Source organism: Neovison vison, chromosome 6 (assembly GCF_020171115.1).
Source record: "Neovison vison isolate M4711 chromosome 6, ASM_NN_V1, whole genome shotgun sequence".
Taxonomy (NCBI): domain Eukaryota; kingdom Metazoa; phylum Chordata; class Mammalia; order Carnivora; family Mustelidae; genus Neogale; species Neogale vison.
Genome location: NC_058096.1, coordinates 11841307 through 11863374, shown reverse-complemented (window position 1 = coordinate 11863374; position 22068 = coordinate 11841307).

Sequence of the window (22068 nt, the reverse complement as noted above, 5' to 3'; positions counted from 1 at the left end):
ATCTTTAGAACATGTGCTGGCTCAGTAATTGCACACATCACCTTTTAAGGACCCCTAGGAGTGATTAACAACAGTACCAGGGGAAAAAAAATGTTTGAGGCAAGCTTTTGAGGAAGAGATGTTAACACTAAGTATTTTTCATTTGAAAATTTTAACATTCCTCAGGATTTGATAAGCATTTTTCACAGAAGAACTTTTTCTATCTCTGTACCCAATATTTGCTCTCATTTCAGAGAGAAAGTTTTAACGACTCCTGTTCTTCTAATGGGGAAGTTGCTGCTCTTTTTACAGAAGTTTAACTAATGGCTTCTCAGCAAGATCAGAGCAGACAGGTCGCCACAAACACCCAAAGGTCTCCGTCTCAGATGGAGCCAAAGGGATGGCAATACAGGGGAGGACGAGCCGGGGCAGGGGGTCAGCCGGCCATGTACCTGTTTTCAGCCTGTTTGCTTGTTAGTCTTTGGGAAAGCAAGGGATCTCACAGTCTAAGCAGAGGAACAAACCCACATGGACCAAAAGCTCAGCAACAAAAAGGCTGGTGGTGGGAGTCAGTGCTCATCAGCCTTTCTAAACCCGCATGCTTCCTCTTCCTCCACAGTAGATGGAATGCTGTCTGGTTTCCTTAGTTGACCAGCACACCAGAAACAGGAATGCAGGGCGCTCATGGACCCATCACAGTGTGGTCTGTCTCTACAAAAATCATCCACAGCTACTGGGAAAAACTCAAATACTACTGAGACCAACGCATTTCAAAGCTAGTAGGCGCTGAAGGAAGCGGGTCAAGCCCCATGTGAAGAGGGGGCAAATTGCCTTTGTGTCTGCGAGGTAAGGAGGCACATGCGACACGCATTTGGGAAGTGGGCAACCTTTGTCTTCTGGTCTCTCTTCATTCTCCTCTTGGTATCTCCTCTCACTGTTGACATCCTCCTTCATTCACCAAACAGTAACTGAGGACCACATATATGTCAAAGACCCTCTTGGAGGGCCTGTGCTGGGAAGAAAGAATAACATGACTGAGGGGAGCTTACAGTCTGGGGAGATAATCACACATGTGGGCCAATAATTAGGATATAATTCGGTAAGTATTAAAAGAAAAGAAGACAATCAGGGTGGGCTTTAGAGAAGAGGTGACATTTGACAGAGGTCCTGAGGTATCAGTGAGCTCCACCAGATGGCAAAAAAGAAAGGCTCTTTTAGGCAGAGGGAGTGGCAGGAGGTGAGAAAAGTGGCAAGTTCCAGGGGGTAGAGAATTGGTGAGTGATTCAGGGATGAGACCTTAGGGCACCCAGCAGGTGGTGATTCGAGGAAAGTCCAGACGGTTGGATTGGAGTCAGACTGTACGTGGTTCCTTGGCATGTATTAGGTGCTCAATTAATATTTATTCAAAGAAAAATAGCACACACATAATAGTAAAAATGACCATGACAGTAACAGTAACAGCTGTTTACTGATCGTCTACATATTGTTTCACAGATTATGAGGTATTAAGAGAGGAAAAAAGAATGACACAAATTCAACTATTATTACATTGCACTACATAACTCTCCATCTGTCTTTCCATCATCTATCATCATCAGTGACCCTCGATCAATCATCTATCTGTGAAACAGACAGTAAAGATTAAGAGCTGTAAAAGCAAACTTTGGGCTTCTCGGCTCTTGAGTCCTTCTGAGATGCGATGACCATGGGGAAGAGGGGTGACGTCAGGCCATCTGCCCTTTCCCTTCTAGCATCTGTTCTGGGGAGTGATCACTCTGAAGATGGGACCAGACTCCTATGAGATACTGAGGGCAGCTTCTCAGGGGCAAGTTTCCTCCCAGGGGTCCCAATAATGCCCATTCATGGACGCCTTCTTGCACAGTAAGGGCATGACCTCAGACAGAGTTCACCAAGCTGGCCAGGTCTGAGCCTTGACCCTTGTGTGAAGGGGGCGTCGAGTTACCTGGCAAAGCATAGTGCCTTTTTCAGAACAAGGGCTGAGTTAAGAGTACATATGTTAACACGGAGACCCTTAAAGATTTTGGGGGGTGAGCAACAGCAGGAGACATCTGCATGGGTTTTCTGAGATGATCTTTTCACCTGTTCTGAGGGTCAGGTCACTGCCCAGGGCACCATCATCTGGCAGATCAGTGGGAGGGAGCTGCTTTCAACAATGCAGGGAAAGTGTGTAACAGACCCCTCTATGTTGCAGAAATTCTATCTCTGCAGTAACTAGAGAGAAAGCAGGAGGACTGAGCAGTAAAGAAGGAGGTGTCCACTTGTGTGCTTCATGTAGGAGCTGGTTAGCACACACGACCAACAGCATACTCGCCCTGCTCAGCTAACTTTCTGGTCTATGGTCACCCGGGGAAGCTCCAAACACACTCCCCCATTGCATTGCCACAGTGAAGACATCTTGGGAATCCCCAGACTACTTTCAGAGCCTGTTTATGAATCATAAAAGAAAGTGTGTCTCATTATAGTCACCTCTCATTTAGGACCCCAGATAACACAGCTCAGATTGGTCCCTTATTTCTCCAGACAAAGTTCAATCACAACACTTGTAATAGGTAACTGTTATTAATCTTTTCCATGTGCCAGGCTCTGTGATGAGCACTTGGCATCATTTACTGTTCTTAAGAACACTAGGAAGAATAAGTGATTGTTATCTCTATTTTACGGATGAGGAATCCAAAGTACAGATTTACCACTACTGATTATAATCTAAAGAATGTGCCTTTGGCTCTGCAAAGAATTTAGAAATAGGAGCCTCACACTGCTTTAAGTCAATTAGATACCAGCCCATGGAAATAAACATAACACAAAGGCTTTCAAGCCTACAACTTGGAAGAGGCAGCGCCAACGCTGAGCTTTGATTTGCATGTGGCAGGTGCACATACATGGGTCTCAGAGTAAGGCAGCACGAGGAAATAGGCATCACAGCAAATTCGGTCTCCGTGTCTTTGTGTCTCTGGCGAGGACGACAGTGACAGAAACCCTGAGTCCAGGGTCTACCATGGTGAGTGCTATGTCTGTGTATGCCTGGTGGGGCAGTCGTGGGATCTTTGTTCCAGTGTGGCTGGGTTTCTTGGCCCCCGATCTTCTGGTCCTCCTAAAGATGGTGAACTCCCTATGGAACACTTTGATGAGAAGCTTTTCTCCATAAGCTAGCTGGAGTAGGTTCTGCTCTTTGTTGTTGAGAACCCCACTCAGGGGCCCATGGGTGGCTCAATTGGTTAAGTGTCAGACTCCTGATCTCAGCTCAGGTCTTGATCTCAGAGTTGTGAGCTCAAGCTCTGCATTGGGCTCCATGCTGGGTGTAGAGCCTACTTTACTTGGGGGAAAAAAAAAGAAAGAAAGAAAACCCCACTTATATCTCTGGGATCCTACTCCCTGCATATGTTGACTTACTCGTGTACAAAATGGGGTTTGAAGTAACACTCACCTTGCAATATTTTCACAAGGATTGTGATTCTTTAAGGAGCGATCACTTTGCAGGCGCTAAGTGACTGTATAAACATCAGTTATTTGGATTTAAGTTAATGGAAGCAATATGATGTGGCCACTGTGGAAGACAGTCTAGCAGTTCCTCAAAAAATTAAACATAGAATTATCATGTGATCCAGCAATCCCACTCCGGAAGAACTGAAAGAACTGAAAGCAAAGACTTGAGTTGTTATTTATACAATGTTTATAGCAGCTCTGTTCACAATAATAGACAAAATAGACACAAAAGGAGTTTGGAGACAACCCAAGTGTCCACTGACAGAAGAGCAGAATGTGGTATCTCCATACAACGAAGTATAACTCAGGAATGAAATTCTGACACGTGCTACAACATTCTTGAGCCTCAAAAACGTGCTAAGTGAAAGAGACCAGACCAAATACACAAATACCGTATGACTCCACTTATGTGAAGACCTGGAATAGACAAGTTCATAGAGACAGAAAGTAGAATAGAGGTTACAAGGGATGGAGGGGGCGGGAGTGGGGAGTTAGTGTTTACTGGCTAACGTTTCAGTTTGGGACGATGAATACGTTCTGGAGATGGGGGGTAGCGATGGGTGTGCAACAGTGTAAACACACTTAGTGCCATTGAATTTCACACTTAAAAATGATTAAAACAGTAACTTTCATGTTATGTATATTTTATCATGGTAAAAAAAGAAGCCCAAAAAGACAGAGAAAAAGAAATATCTGGTGATACACTAGATTTTCAGAAACTTTGGTGTCAGGTGTTTTTCATTTAACAGATTGAAAAAAAAATCCATCAGTTTGGTAGTACATTCTGCTTGGCAGGCTGGGAGGAAACAAGACATCCTTAGCTAAGGCTGGTGGGCATGCAAATGGGTACAACCCCTAGAGGGCAGTTGGGCAATAGTTATTAAACTAGCAAGTGTATCTACCCTTTGAGCAGCTTTTGTAACTGAGCCTGACTAATACACCTGTTATGGCCCCCACCTGTTCATATCTGGTCCTTCCCTTCTCAACGCCACCTGTGGATATTGGTAGGACAGAGATCTCAAAGAGGGGGAGTGAGTGTATATGAAAGTTGACATTTCTTCTTTGTATATAGCTGAATATTGGCAAGATCATGTTTGTTTAGAAAAGTTTTCACAAATCCTTTGTCATGAAGATTTCCAGGAAGGTGATGATGAATCTTGTTAAAGTGCCATTTTATACAGCAATTAAGTGTTCTGATTCAAGGACTGCAGTACATGAAGAGAACTTGCAACAGCCTTGGGTGTATTGATCTGAGCAACTCATCAGTGCCAGATAGCTCCTTTGCTACACAAATGACCAAGCTTACGGTTTTTTACCCTCTCTAGCCTAGGTTTTCTTTCCCTCAGGAAATACAAACATTTCACTGGCTACTGCCTCACCATCTTCCTTTTTATGTCCTGGAGGGGGGAAAACTCACAGAAAGAAAAGCAATTTTTCCTGTTATTAATATGCTACATATGTGCAAAAGGGTAGTTTATGAATTTCTTTCAAAGATTGAAGTAAGGAATGTGGTAAACTGTAATGGATAATTGTGAGAAATGAGAAATTAAAGGGGCTTGGAATCTTTTATTTATTTCAAATTTAAAAACAATTTGGTCTCTGCATCATTAAAACTAAACCTTCACCTGCTACAAATTTCCTTCCTTGTTCCACAGGCTATTGTTTGTTTGAACAGAAAGGGAGGGAGGCTGGCAGGGGTCCTTCATGCAGCACGAATGAAAGCAAAACTCAGAGGGGCCACAAGAGTTCCTGAGAGAGTAGCTGTTTATCAGAGGGTGGGCTTGGGCTCAGACACCTTATCTGAATTTTAAAAGTTTTTCAGTTGGTCACTGTTGGCTACAGCGAAACGAATTACTTTTAGGAAACAAATATTGAAGGATTCAAGATGTTTTACATAATTAGGGGCACACTTGGGTCATGACTTAAACTTCACATTTAAGCAATCAGTGCGTACTTAAGATACCTAGATCTCAATGTGTATTCCTGTACATATATTTTGAAAGATATATACAGAGATATAGCATTTATATTGATACATCTAAAAATAAATTTCTTTCAAATAATAGAAAAATACTGCAGTTTCTTCCGCTACTAATTCACAGAAATGGTACTTAACCCATTTGTTGCGGATCTAGTATGTCATAAGCCAATCTGTCACATGGTTTTTCCATCCAATATTGTCTCATTTCATCTTCAGAACAACTTTGCAGGTCAGGAATTATTCTTCCCATTTTACAGATGTGGGAACTAAGGCTCAGAGGATAATATTGACTAACAACTGAGACAAATGTTTGAACCAGGGAGATGGATGGGAAGATGATCAGTCACTGAGAAAAGCAAATAAAATAAAAGGCTGAATTATTGTGAATATAGTAAACTTGATTAGAAAGATGAGAAATGTTGCTCTCCCCCTGGAGTGGGGGCCAGTATCAGTGTAGGACACTGAAATGCAGAAACGTATTTAATATAGGGAATTGTGCTTCCATTAGTATAAAATGGCCAGAGAGTTGGAAGGCAGGAGGCATTCGCTAGTCATCAAGATCACATCACAACATGCTGGTCCTCAAAGCCAATGTCAGAGTGGAGCAGGGAATCTGGCTGGCACAATGCTTACGTCTGGTGGACTGTACCCATTGGACACCATATCCATAGCAAGAACAGTGAGCGGTGCCTCACCTCTGACATGCAAATCGTGCACAAGGGCATCTGACTAGCAGGGCCTGCTTGCATCTACTCCCTTGTGGGACAAAGTCTGGGAAATGCAGTTCAAGGTTTCCAGTTTCTGAATATGTGGGGGCATTGAAAGAGGATGGGGGAAAGGTGGTCTGGACTATGATGACAAAAAACTCCCCACGTTCAGTGCCGTTAGGAATAAAATGTTTTGGGGCACTTGGGTGGCTCAGTGAGTTGAGTGTCTGACTCTTGATTTCAGCTCAGATCATGGTCTTGGGGTTGCGGGATTGAGCTCTGTGTCAGGTTCTATACTGGGTGCAGAGTCTGTTTGTCCCTCCAACCCCCTTCTTTCTCTCTCAATTAAATAAATAAAATCTTTTTTTAAAAGAATAAATATTTTATTATTCAGGTGATTGTCGGGGTAGGGGTCTGGTCAGTGGCAACTCTACTCCATACAGTCTTGCTGGGACTCAGGCTGTTGATGACTTTGTTGTCTTGAACATGGGGCTTCCAAGTTTGTTCATCATCTTCCTGGTGTTCATCATCTTGGTCAGCTTGAGGAAGGGCAGAGCATGGAGGAACATGTGTGAAAAGTTTTTGTGGGTGTGCCTGGAAGTGGCAACATCGTTTTTTGTTTGTGTCCCATTAGAAAGAACATAGTCTGGGATGTCTGCATGACTCATTTGGCTAAGCGTCTGCCTCCCATTCAGGTCATGATCCCAGGGTCTTGGGATCGAGTCCCACATCAGGTTCCTTGCTCAGTAATGAGCCTGCTTCTTCCTCTGCCTGCCGCTTCCTCTGCTTGTGCTCTTTCTCTCTCTGTCTAAAATAAAAATAAAATTATTTAAAAAAAAATAACCTAGTCTGACAGCCACAGTTAACTGCAAGAGAGGCTAGAGGATATTGTATAGCTGGCAAATATGTGCCCGGTGCCTCTTCTAGTCTGGAACAATACAAATATGGATGTTAGGATAGCTGGTTATCTCTTTTAATGGGTGGAAAGGATGCCATTTTCTAACAGGTGATATCCAGCAAGGAGATAGACAGTCTCTCTTGCCAATTTTTATTTCCCATTATTTACAGGTGCGATTTGGAGTGAAGTTAGCCCAGAAGGAGCTACTTGTCTCATAATAAGGGGAACTGTGCATTTCCTCCCTTGCTCTTCACAAAGATAAAAAGCATATTCTATATTCCAGAATTAATACATTCTGCTCTAGCTGTGTTTCCATTTATGGTCAGTTGTGATGATATTGCAATTTTAATTTCCCATGTCAAAAAAAAAATCCCCTGTGCTGACCTGCTTGTTATATTATGTATTTTGGTTTATAAATTCACTATTGGAATATCTCTCTTCACCCTTCATATACACTCTAATACCACCTCACCCTGCAACACACACAGAATATTTTGCCTGCAATTACAGGTACAGCCAACAGGTGGTAGTAGTGTACAGTAAAGACTAACGTTCTGCACTGAGGGCACATGGTCTTAGAAATAAAACATAAATTTTAAACTGATTTTTAGAAAATAAGCAATGTATTTTTTAAATGCCAATCCTTACAGACTACTACTGAACACTATATTTTAAAACTACATATACATAGGCTTGAAGTCATTACATTTACTAATGCACAAGTGAGATCATGTCATATCTCCTAGGACTCTATTAAATTCATGTTCTCTTCTCTAGTTTGATCCCTAGTTATTCTTACTCACAATGTGACACTTACTGTGTCCTCTGATCAAACTCTTGAAAATAGACTAAACTTCCTAACTCCCAGACTTTGCTCAAGCAAGTCTTGAGAATCTTCCTGCTTGAGAATTTTTCCCCTTTTCACATTTCAAGACCAGTCTTGATACTATCGTAAAAGGGAGTTCCCTTTCTATAAACTCTCTACCTCTCTTAAGACCATTATTTTTCCCTTTATGGTCAATTTGTTTGTCAAGGTCTCTCCCAGAACCAGTTTGCAATGATTCTGATTGCTGCTGTTAGCAACTGACTTTAGGTAGAGGAATATTGGCAACCTTTAATTTTTTGTTTATTTCTACATTTTTTATTGCAGTAAGCTGTGTATAACAAAAGTTTACCATTTTAACCATTTTTAAATGTAAATTGAGTAGCAATAAGTATGTTCACATTGTTGAGCAATCAACACCACCATCCATCTTCAGAATTTTCTTCTTCTTAGATTGAAACTCGGTACCCATTAAATAATAAAACTGCATTCCCCCTCTCTCAAGCCTCTGGTAATCTTTATTCTCTATATAGTAATCTATATTCTACGGCAAAGTAGAATATGGCCATGACTATTCTAGATACCTCCTATAAGTGGAACAATACAGTACTTGTCCTTTTGTGTTTAACACATTCTATTTAACATAATGTCTTCAAGGTATATCCACGTTGTAGCATCTGTCAGAATTTCCTTCCCTTTAAAGGCTGTATAATACTCCACTCTAAGTATATAGACATTTTTTTTTATCCTTTTATCCATTGATGGGCGTTTGAGTTGTTTCAATCTTTTTGCTATTGTGAATAATACTGCTATGAATGTAGGTGTAACAATATTTGTTTGAGTCTCTGCTTTCAATTCTTTTAAGTATTAATCTAGAAGTAGAATTACTGGATCATGTGGTAATTCTATGTTTAGTTTTTCTGAGATCCACCAGATTGCTTTGCACCATTTTACATTACTGCCAACAATACATAGGGCTTCCAATCTTTCCACATTCTCACCAACACTGGTTATTTTTTGTTTTTTGATAATAGCTATCTTAATGGGTACTAGGTTGTATCTCATTGTGGTTGTTTCTGATTTCAAGTAATGAAAGCACACTAATTTAATTTTTTAAAGATTGAAGGGATAACTGTTTCTATTTTTCTTTCACATCACCAATTTGTAGACAAACACCTCTCAGGGCTCTGTGATCATGCTGAGCAGACAACAGCTGACTTGACTCTTATCACATACCCATTCTTACTCTTCTGTAAAATGAGATGATGTGAGGAATGGGGGGAGTTCCACCTCAAACTGCTGGACCCAACGAGGGACATGAAAGCGTGAGCAGGGCTTGCTTCAAGGAAGTCTTCCTGGCTGGGAGGGGGGCCCATGGGCTATGTTAGCCAATAATGGCTGCACTGTGTTTGAAAAATTGACTTAGCACCTGTGACTATGTGTGTGCATGTCTTTTGAACAGTTTTATTGGGATATAATTCACATGCCATATCATACACCCACTTAAAGTATATACTACACTGGTCAATACAGGCTTCCAGTTACGGAATGAGTAAGTCATGGGAGTAAAAGGTGCAGCTTAAGGAATACAGCCAATGCTGTTATAATAGCATTATATGGTGACAGATGGTAGTGACACTTGCAAGCCAACAAAACATAGAGAAGTTAAATCACTATGTTGTACACCTGCAACTAACATGCCATTGTGTGTTGACTCTACTCAAATTTTTAAAAATGTAAAAAAAATATAAAGTGTATACTACAATAGTTTTAGTATATTACATGATAAATGTAAAATTTTGTTTATATAGCACACTGATGCCATGGACACATCCCCCAACATGCTACACTGTGGAGGACACCCATTACTTAGATTGTACGTGTACCAAAAGTGCAGAGCTTGACCCTATTCAGCTCAAACCCAGGTTGTGGCATAGCCTACAGAGCAACTGGCTTGCACTCTTCAAAAATGTTAATGTCATGAAAGCTATAGAAATACTGAGGAATTTTCCAGATTAACAGACACAAAGGATACATGGCAATGAAATATAATACATGATTAAGATTGGAGTTTGGATCAGGGGATAATTTCCATAAAGAACCTTCTTAGGATGATTGACAAATTTTAAATATGGACTATGTATTAGGTAATAGTGTTATATTAATGAGTTTTTTAAATTGACAACTACTGTGTTTATGTCAGAGAATATCCATGTTCTTGGGAAATACAGAGTGAAGTGTTTGTGGGTGAAGGTGTTAATGTCCGCAGCTAACTCACAGTGTTTAGGAAAAAAATGTGGGGAAGGTGAATTTCGGGTGATGGAAGCAGGGAGAAGAGGAAAGAGAGGGAAAGAAGGAAGAGGGAACAGATGATTAAGGAAATGCAGCAAAATGTTAACAATAGGTCAATCTTGCTAAAATTTGTTTCTACTCTGGCAGCTTTTATACTATTGAAACATTTTGGTAAATTCGAAATTATTTCAAAGCAAGTAACACACAAAAATAAAGAATTGGTTGAAATACAAAGAAGACTCCAGCATCTAAGACATTTGCAATCCCCTATGGCTTCCTCCCTACCATGCTGGGTGGCTCAGTGGGTTAAGCCTCTGCCTTCCGCTGGGGTCATGATCTTGGGGTCCTGGGATCCAGCCCTGCATCGGGCTCTCTGCTCAGCAGGGAGCCTGCTTCCCCTCTCTCTGCCTACTTGTGATCTATGTCTGTCAAATAAATATGTAAAATCTTCAGAAAATATATTAAAAAAAAAAGATACGAACCCAGTTCATCTGAAGCAGGTCTGAGTGAAACTGAGAAGGACCAACATCATGGCTGGGATTGGGAGCAATCCGGGACATGGACATTGTAATACCAGAAATGAAACAGCGTTTGTCACTTAAAGTGGCTGTCCAGCTCCTGAGACCTGCAGGAACTTTTATCCAAGAGCTGGGGAAGATTATTACCACTAAATATTCAAAGGAATGGCGCGAGACCAGAGATCATGGTGTCCCTTCGGTGAGTTTCCCACTGCTGGCCCACAAGGAGGAGGCAGATCTAGTTGGGGAAACTGCTGCTTCTTCACACTCTCCCCTCATAATTCCTTCTGGAAACCTACATTGAAGAGAGTTCTCTCACCTGTTGTAAACTTCTTGGATAGCACACTAGAAAAATCTGTTAACTCCCCACTTACCAGGTAACTCTGGCCAGGGGTTCCTAAGTATAGGGCATTTGAGTGGCAGCTGGTGGGGACAGAGGAAGGAGGAAAGGACGAAGAGATGGATTGAAGAGGGAGCGGGCAATAGAAAAACTTTGTCCGTCATGCTCTGGGTGGGGCCCCAAAAGCTGCTTCATGCTGACATGGGCTTCTGATTTTTGCTTATACAGTGTTGTCCCTATGTGATTTGATGATCCCTGGACATCCAACATTCCCCAGCTCCTCGCCCCCAGCCTTTCATCTTGTCGGGTTTCATCTTTGTGGTCACTTCCTTCTCCTCAGAAGAACTTGCAAAGGGCTCTTCACACACAGGTTAGCCCAAGGGTCACTCACAGACTAAGGGTCACTCACAGAGACAGAGGCCAAAGGAAGGAGGGACCAGGAGGTCAGGGTGGGCCTCTGTTTGGCCAAATAACCTGGGGTTTATGACCCCACCCCTACCAGCTTCAGTTTGTCTCATCTGTGAAAGGAGTATGGTCTCAGTCCTTCCCAGTCTGCCAGTCTTTGATAAATCTTTGGAGAAATCCTTGGAGAGCTTTAAGTAACTCTGTATGATTCACAGTGTGTGCAAGAAACTGTCCAAACACATCCCGGTATTTGGGGGGAAATTCAATCGGGGCCAACTAACAAGGTGTGGGCTGTGGGAAGGGCACCACAAGGACAAGTGCTTCCCATCTAGGCTGGCAAGAGTGGCCTGAGGGCACAGAATGGAGACAGGGCAGCATGGGGGTGACATCTGACCGCAGTCGATGGAGGGACTTGGCCAGCCTGCAGCAATTCCCCAGAGAGGGACTGGGGGAACACAGGGTCTGACCTCCTACCTCTAGCTCCCACTCACCTTTGGCGACATTGACTGATGACCCTGGGAAGTCAGTGTGGAATCCCCCCCCCCCCAATGCAATCCTCGCAGGTTAGCATCCTGGATGCAGAGCAGAAAGATGGGGGTGGGGAACAGGGTTGGGGGTTACAGACAGGAGATATCTAGCACAGGTCACACCCTCTGGCCTCTAATTTTTACTCTCATCCTCTCCACTTGAAAAGTGTGCAGCCCCAACATAGGACCACATAAAGTCCCATCAGTTACTTACCATTGTGGGTTGGTATCAATTCAGCCAAACTCCCACCATTAGCTACCATCAGTGCTCTCCATATTAGGTAAAGAGGAAAAGAAAGGTGGAGAATGGTTAATTCATGACATGGTTCCTTTTTGTAGCAGATCACAAATCCAAGGTGGTGATGGTAACCATAGCTGCCCTTGTGTTCCCCCTTCTGTGTTCCCCCTTCCTCATCCTTCTGTGTTTCCCCTTATCCTATGCCAGCTTCAGCGAGGTTGAGTTCTTTACTTAGAAGGATCACCTGAACCTTCATTCTAGAAGGATCTGAGTCCTTGGTGATTCTCTTTCCATTGTCTGGGGCTACTGGACAAGGAAGTGCTAAGAAGTATCCTGGTGAATGTCCTGGGAACCACACATGCAGCTGGATCCCCCAATAGCTGATCTGCCCCATGGTTCATGGGAATGAGTTGGGTTGGAATCAGGCATCCTGGCCAACACAAGGATCCCCTTCATGGTTGATTAGGTGGCATGAGTGTCCCTAAAAAACAGCCATGCCTTGACTTCCAGGGTGAATCATTTCCCCCCTTGGATACCATATCAGTCAGGATCCCACCAGGAAAAAACAAAAAAAAAACAACAAAAAAAAAAACAGAGCAAATAGGTTGTAACATGAAGAAATTTACTGCAAAGAACAAGCTGCCTGAGTGTGGAAGCTGACTGGGTGTGAGCCCCACAGGGCAGGCCAGCAGGAAGGGCAGCCTGGAAATCTAGGGTAGGCACAAAATCTGCCATTCCCAGGGAGTCTCCTCCCCTACACGGAAACCTCAGCTGGGCCCTTATGGCCTTTCAACTGATTGGATCAGGCCCACCCAGATTACTGAGGATTATCTTTACTTGCTGTGAACGGATTATAAATGTTCATCCCATCCACAAAATACACAGCAACACCTAGGTTTGCTTCTGATTAGATAATGGGGCTAGAGCTTGGCCAAGCCGACAGATCAAACGGACCATGACGGGCACTGAAAATTCTGAACCCTCCAATTCCAAGATGGGAGGGAGGCAAACACCCCTTCAGAGGGTTACACTGTATAACGGTGGAAGGGATACCCTCACCCTCACTGCCTCGCTTCCCAGCCCAATGTCTTCTGGCTGAGGGGAAGATGGCCCCATACAGTGGTTCCCTCGGAAGGTGTGTGGCACAGGTGCACATAGTATTGTGACCCCCTGTGTGTCATCTCTCAGCTAGCCCTGTCCCTCAGACTTCAGCAGGCCATCCATTCTTCTATTAAGCCAGAAACATTGAGTGATATGGTATGTGGACATTAGCCCCTTGTCACACTACTTTCCCCCCACAAAACAGAGGTATACAGAAAGGGAAATTTTTGGTAAGAGATATGTTGGTCTCTTACAAGGTAGAACTCATTTTTTTTTCATTTCTAACCAACATTCATGCTTTCTACAGTATGCCAAATGATGAGGCAAATGATAGCAAACCAAAAAATGTTCTCCCTGGCGCTTAGGTACTTGAATTTCAAAAAACGGAGTTTCAGATCATCTTGAATTCCATGAAGCATTTTATGAAAATGGAGAAAATATAGATTGTTAGTCCCTTGTCCTAATAGACACTGGAATTTGTAATCTAGCAGCACATTTGGCTGATGATACAAATGTACATTACAGCAAGAGTCCATTTTGGTCTATAATCTTCTTATCAAAGAAAATGAAAAGATCTTCCCTGCTAATTGTCCTGAATTTAGGGGATGTGATTTTCCTATTGGGGATATTGATGCTTTTGTAATGGACATTCACAGTCAACGTTTGGTTTCCTCAAAATATGTAGAAGCACTTCCTGAGACTTGCCACTAGATAGGAGACAACACTCTGGGCACCACCTGCAACACGGATGTCATTATTGCCTGCCACGGGAAAGATGCTGGCCTGTTGGAAAATCCTATATTCAAAGTTTGAGACAAGAAGAATGTGCTTCTTTAATTTGGAAAGACATTAAGGATGAGAACAGAGAAAAGGCTGAGAGCAAAACAATAAATATGCTCTTGAACAAAAACTGTCGGTTGGTTTTTGAAGGGACCACAAGGAGCCTAGCAAAAGACAAACAGACTGCCCTTGAGTTGTTCAAGGTTATGTGGGGGTTGTTACAAAAGCTCATACTTTAAAAAAAAAAAAACTTAATTTTTTAATAAGACTTTTGAAACCTTTTTAAAAAATCGCTTGAAAAGGGGCCCTTGGGTGGCTCAGTTGGTTAAGCATCTGCCTTCGCCTTGGGTCATGATCTCAGGGTCCTATGATCAAGCCCCACATCGTGCTTCCTGCTCAGTGGGGAGTCTGCTTCTCCCTCTCCCTCACCCCCTCCACCCATGCTTGCTCTCTGTCTCTTTCAAATAAATAAAATCTTTTTTAAAAATCTCTTAAATAATATAAAAAAATAAAAACCTCTAGAAAAGGGCAACAGGATTTTCTCTCTCTTTCTTTTAACTAAATCAGTAACTTACACTCTCTATCTGTAAGTTGTACACCAACTTAAAATTTCCTAGGTTAAAATGATTTCTGTGCTAAACCTGGCGATTCACAGACCTGTACCCCTGGGGATAAAAATACATTATATGTTTATTTAAAAATTTAAAAATTAAATAAAAAAATAAATTTAAAAAAATGATTTCTGTGTTTTAAAACCACTATTCCTGAGAAAGAGATTTAACTTGTACCTTCTAATGTGCTTCCAAATATATAAAATGATGGGTGTCTTGGACGTGAGTACCCACATCGTGAGTTTATAGATGCAAAGTTCCTGAGTGAGAAATCAGTGGCCTACCAAAACAAGCCTGTGGACACAAAGTGGGTGAGCAATTTTGGAGAGCTGGAAACAAATTCTTGCAAGTCTAAAAACTTGCTCTTGATAGTTTATTAATCAGAGCTCTCTGTAGAAACAGAGGAGAGACAGAGATATACAGAGAGACAGAGACAAGATTTTGAGGGATTGGCTCACATGATTGTGGCAAGTCTGTAATTTGTGGGGTGGTCTGGCGGCTGGAAACTCAGATAAGAATGACATTTCAGACTTGAATCCAAAATTCATGAGGAAGGTCCATAGTCTGAAAACTCAGGCAGAGGTTTCCATGTTGCTGTCTTGAGGAAGATTCCTTCTTCCTCAGGAAAATGGCCTTTGCTCTGAGGGCCTTCAGCTGATTGGATGAGGCCCACCTACCTTATAGAAGGTCACCTGCTTCACCTTCAGTCAAAGCCAACAGATAATAAGTGTTAATCATATCTAAAATATGGTTTCAGAGGAACATCTAGACTGCTATTTGACCAGAAAACTGGGCCCCACAGCCCAGCAAAATAACGTATAAAATTAACCTCCACAGCCAGTAAGGAAGCTTTCCAAATGCTTTTGTTGAAAAGATAGTCAGCTCAACGTCATCACCTTGGACTGATGTGGGCTTCATAAGAGAAGAGCTGTAAAGGTGCCTGGGTGGCTCAGTCGGTTATGCATCTGCCTTCAGCTCAGGTCATGATCCCTGGGTCCCGGGATTAAGCCCCAGGTTGGACTCTCTGCTCAGTGGAGAAGGAGGGGTCTGCTTCCCCTTCTCCCTTTGCCCCACCCCCAACTGCTTGTGCATGCACATGCTTTCTCTCTCTATCTCAAATAAATTCTTTTTTTTTTTTTTAAGGGAAGAGCTGTAAGTTAAAAGTGAATTTTCTTTTGACTATGTTCAGCTTTACCACCCCATACAAGAAAAAAAAAAGGATGTCCTAAAAGCTGAAGGTAGTTCAGAGAAGAATTAGCAGAGGAGGAAATAGAAAAAATGAAAATATGTCTATCGTGCAAAAAATAAAAATAAAAAAATAAATATGTCTATTGTATCACTAGACAGAAATAAACATATTATTGCCACATTTTACTAAATATAAATAGTGAAGTAGCCCTATTGTGTTTATATTTTCCTTCTAAAGTTCTTACAGTCATTTATCTTGATATAGCCTATAAAACTTAAATATCCAATAAGGAGTTAAAATAAATTGCTGTATTAGAGGACAGAAAGAAACATAAAGTATTTTTATATTTTCTCACATATGCTATTTGTTTAATTAGTCCTGTTACTAATTACTACTAATTCACTAGTTCTGCTGCTGTTTTATTTAAATAATAGCATTTATGTAACAGGAAAGGGGGTAATATAGAATAATATATAATTTCAGGTACTTATTTTTCATATTTTCCTCCTATTCTCTTTTTTTGTTGTTGTTGAAGTACAGTGGATACACAATGTGTCATTAGCTTCAGGTAGGTGTACAACACAGTGGTTCAACAACTCTGTATGTTACCCTGTGCTCAGGGCAAGCATAGCCACCATCTGTCACCATACAACACTACTGTAACATTGTTGATTATATTCCCTTTGATGTACCTTTTTATTTTTCATATTTTATTTTTTTAAAGGATTTATTTATTTATTTGAGAGAGAGAGAGAGAGAGCATGAGCAGGGTAGGGGTCATAGGGAGGGGGAAAAAGAGAGATTCCTCGAGCAGACTCCCCGCTGAGCATGGACACCGATGCATGGCTTGATCTAATGACCCTGAGATCATGACCTGAGCTGAAATCAAGAGTCTGCTGCTCAACCAACTGAGCCACACAGCCTCTATTTTTCATATTTTCATGTTAGAGGAATAACACACATGTATCTAGGTATACATCTGAGTATATTTTATGTTGCTATAGGCAGTGATTATTGTTTAGTCTTACATGGCTGTGTCCCAGGTTGACTTTCTCAAAGGCTGGTCACCCTGCCTATTGGCCAGTCCAGCCAGGAACCAGAGGGCAAGGGAGTCTGTGGAGGTAACTGATGCTGATGTGGGACCCAGAGCAGAGTAGAGGTGACATGAAGTGGATGTGGAGGAGGAAGCAGACACCCTCTCAGTTTCACAGCATAAAAGGTGGACTACATATCTGGGTGTAATTCAGGTGTCCAGGACCACCAATATAGCATAACAACATGGACAGATCTGGGAAATGGGGAGTATCACTTTCCAAGGAAAAACCAGCATTTCCTTAGGGCTGCTCCCTAATCTCTTTCTGAGAAGTGGCAGTACTGCTGGTGCCCCCGAGGGTGTCAGCTGAGTGTGACTTTTCATTCATGTACCTCCTGTGAGTCAAAATCTTGCAGTAGTTTAAAAAAAAAAAAAGATGTGCCCTAATCCTGTGGTTCAATTTTTTCAACTTCAGAATGGGAAAAACAAAGCACAGATTTATTGTGAGACTATGCATACCAGATATGAAAGCACCTTACAAAACTGAGCAGTTAAAATATTTTTTGGCACTTCTTTCTTCTGCCTTTCAGGTCACTGGAAACTTTTGAAAAAATAATTTTCTGAAGTTGGATATATTTGATTCAAACCAAGCGGTGATAAATGCTGTAATAACAGCAGACATTTACTGAGGGCTGACCATGTGCCAGAATCCGTGGGAAGGGCTTTTGCTTGGATTATTTTACTTAATCCTCATAACAACCTTGGAATGTTATACTACTGATACATTTCATGTTGAGGAAAATAAGGCTTAAAGCCTTAGACAGTTTGGCCAAAGTATCCACAACTGGCAAGTAGTAGATCTGGGATTTGAACTCAAGCAGGCTGACTCAGCCCACACTTCTGAGCATTTTGTAAACCGAGATAACAAGCAGGCAACCCTTCTCTGTAGGGAGATTTTTTATATGATATTGTAAAATGGTGATAAGACACGTATACAGCAGGGGATATTCAACTCCATCAAGATTCGTGATTTGAGTTTTCCATTGGCACTAACACAGAGTCATGATAGTTTTTATTTTTAATTGCCATGCTCAAAAGAGAAGACATCTCCATGATCCAGGAACACAAAACAGAAAATAAGACTGAAGGTACCAGCTTGCTGGATGGGAGCTTATTGGTTGAAAGTCCAAATCATGCAAAGCAGGGGATGGAGCCAGGGATGGAGCACAGCTCTCCCTTACAGAGAGGCTAAAACATGTTTCTATCCACCACTGCCTAGATTGCAGATGCACACCTATTAAAATAAGGAAAGGCAAAGCTTTGCAGCCAGAATCTGGGCATTTTACCAAATGGCTCAGTGACTACAACTACAATATCCCCACCTATATCCTTAAGATGAACACTCTGAAAACCCACCAGAGGATGTAGTTCTGAACAGATCATAGAGGGCAAATGAAAACAACAACCCACTCCTCCACCCCTGAAAGGAAACAGTGAATATAGCTATCACAAAATGAAACAAAACAAAAATAAACTAATTCTGGACAAGCCACACCAAATCAACAAAATCAGGTCAGGGAATGAAATCACTTTAAAGAAAATAAAAATAATAGTGCAATCTGAAAAAGACTTTTAAATTATGTGCTATCTTCCAATAGTTAAAGGAAAAAGTAACAAAGATGAAAAAGATAAAAAATTAAGGACTTGAGCCAGGCAGAAATAGAAAATGAACAATGGGTATGAAAAGGAACCATTTAGAAATCCTGGAGGTAAAGTAGCATATCACTGAAATTTAGAAAACTTAATAGGGCAGGAGAAACTCTAGATTGAATGGCTAAAGAGAGAGTTGACGAAATGGAAGATCACAATGGAGGAATTCACCCAGAAAGTAGCACAGAGGGATAAATTGTCTGAAGAGACAACATTATAAAGGGTTTGACATCATTAGTCTCAGATTACATTAAAAAAAACAAAGCTAGATACTCTCAGTCAGTATCTAGTATCTTTCAACAAATGTTGAAAGAAAATATGAGATATAAAAAGTTACCATGACTAAAAGCTGACCAAAATGCCATATTAGTCAGGGTTCTCCCGTGACACAGAAACAATAGGATGTATATGTATATATGTGTGAGTATGTATATGTATATAAAGAGATTTACTGTAAGGAATTAGCTCATGTGATTACAGATCAAGATCTGTAGGATGGGCTGGTAAGCTGAGACCCAGGAGGGCTGACACTGTAGTTCTAGTCTGAAAGCCAACAGGCTTGAGATGTGGGGGACATCTGATATTTCAGGTCAAGTCCAAAATATTGGAAAAAGCAGTGTCTCAATTCAAAGGCCATGAGGCAGGAGGAATTCTTTCTTACTTGGAGGAGGCTCAGCATTTTGTTCTATTCAGACCCTCAACTAACTGGATGTCCCCACCCACATTAGAAACAGCAGAGACTTTATTGAGTCCACTGATTCAAACGTTAAGCTCACCCAGAATTACCCTCACAGACATACCAAGAATAATTTTGAAAACATTTTTAAGATTTTTTTGTTTGGGAAAAAGAGAGGGAGAGAGAGAGAGAGTATAAGTGTGGGATTGGGGGGGAGGGGTCGAGGGAGAGAGAGAATCTCAAGTAGACTCATCACGCCAAACCTGATGTGGGCCTGGATCTCACAGCCTCGTCATGACCTGAGCTGAAATCAAGGTGGGCACCTAACCAACTGCACCACCCTGGTGCCCTAGACCAAGAACAATTTTGATCAAATCTCTAGTCTCCCTGGGTCAGTCAAGGTAACACATAAAATGAACCATCACACATGGTTCTGGGGAACGTACCAGGCACAGCATCCTGATCAGTCAGGGAAATAAAAGGAGGAAATGCCCCTTCTTTTTTGCAAGATATGAGAATGGGTCCTAAGGATGGGGACCCTTGGTGCAGATGGCTGTGATTCTGGATGCTGTAGCAGAAAACACATGCTCTTTGAAACCAGGGACACCTGGATGAGACTCTCACCCCTACTGCCTACATGACATTGGCCTTGGACATTTCACTTTAATTATTCTGAGTCTCAGTTTCCTCATCTTTTCAAACAGAAGAATTAGAGTACTTATGTCAAAGGGATATGGGGAAGATTTTAAGAGATAATGTATAAAGCCCTTAGCAAAACACCTCACCTCTATTAGCTGTGTAGTGGTCAGCCCTGGATTCAGACAGCTGACCCGTCTCTGGTCACAGCTAGATCCACTCTCATTATGACCAAGAGAGGATCCCGCAAAGGAGGGATCCAGGAGATGGCATATGACGGACTTGGGTTTGAACCCTGCTCTCCTCCTGCATATTAGCTGTGAATGAGTCCCCCCTTTATACTCTGTTTGCTTCTCATCTACCAACTGAGGGCAATATACTGCCTCTAGAACAATGTTTCTGAACAGGGAGCAACACCCCCCATGACATTTGGCAATGTCTGGAGGCAATTTTTTAAAAATTTAGATTCAATTTTGTCAACATATAGTATATTATTAGTTTCAGGGGTCAAATCTAGTGATTCATCAGTTGCACATAACACCCAGTGCTCATTCCATCACGTGCCCTCCTTAATGCCCATCTCCCACTTACCCCATCCCCCACCCACCTCCCCTTCAGGAACCCTCCGCTTGTTTCCTAGAGTTAAGAGTCTCTTATAGTTTGCCTTCCTCTCTGTTTTCATCTTATTTTATTTTTCCTTCCCTTCCCCTATGTTCTTCAGTCTAGAGACATTTTTGATGGCCACAGTCAGGATGGGGTTCACTTCTGGCATCTGGTGGATGGAGTTTAGGGAGGCACCGCAACGTACTGCAATGTCCTGATCAGTCCCCCGCAGCAAAGAACGATCTGGTTTAAAGCATCAGTTGTGCTGAAGTTGAGAAATTCTGGGATAGAAAACTTCAATGAAATCATGTTTACAAAAGACTTGGCTGAAGAAATGAAAATTAAAGCTATCATCGTCGTCATCACCACAGGAAAGGGAACGGAGAGAGAGTATGTGGGTTTCTGCTTTTCTTCCCCCTTCCTCCCCTCCTCTTCCTCCTCCCCGCATGGCTGGGTACTAAGCAAGGAGAGGAAGTGTGACTGGTCCACTGGCAACATTCTTGTGCTCAGACCCCTGGAGGGGGAGACCACTGATGACCTCCCATAAAGAAGGTCAGGAGCTGCAGGTTCAACGGCCACGTTCTGGAATGCTGCTTCCAGGCAGCCACACCCAGAACACCTTCTGGGGCTCTCCCCAGAGACAGCCTTCCATAGCTCCTGGGTTGACTTGGCTGGAACCTTGGGCCTGGGGGTCTCTGCCACCCAGCCCAGCCACCCAGACGGGGCTCTCCCACAAGGGTGCCTGCCCCACCTCCAAGCTGCCCTGGAGATTTGGCGCACTCTGCTCAGCCCTTAGTCTTAAAGGAGATCTTAAAGGAAATCTTAAAGGAGGTTTTTCTTTATGACTCTGTGACTCTGGGCGAAGTTGTTCCGTGCACAGGCATTGAAGGAGGACGGGATGGCTAAGGAGAAAAGGTGAGAGGAGAGAAGAGCCACATCCAGCCCCCGCGGGAGTGATGTCCCACTCACTGGACTCACTCTCCAGAAATTTCCCAGGACAGAAGGTCTTCCTCCCACCTCTGCAAGGGAGGCCAGGGGAGAAGAGGCAACCACACAGAAGTAAAACACGAACAGAACAAGTGTCCCTGGCCAACGCATCCACGCAAGCTCTGGCCGTCTCTCCAGGGCCCTCACCTGGAGCCCAGTGTTCCTGATCTTGTCCTCAGCTGGATTTAAAAGGCAGGGGCAACAGCACCCCTCTGAGAAAGCATCACTGCTTTTCATGAGCTTAGCAGAAAACAGTCTAGGCACCAAACTTTCCCTGGGGGTGGGGGGTTGCAGATCCCCACTTTGAAGTAGTTCCCAACAATAATATTGTAACCTAAACTCTTCTCAAACGGAGCCTGCTTTCTCTCGGAGAACCACAGCAGGGGTGGGGGGTAAGCCTTCCTCCCCAGAACATGCTTTCCTGGCCGGCCATGGGTTGAACTTTTTTTTTTCTTTTCCACCAGAGAGCCATAAACACAGAGATACCAAAGAGTTAATTTGCGTTTTTTAAACCTCCTTCCCAATGCCCG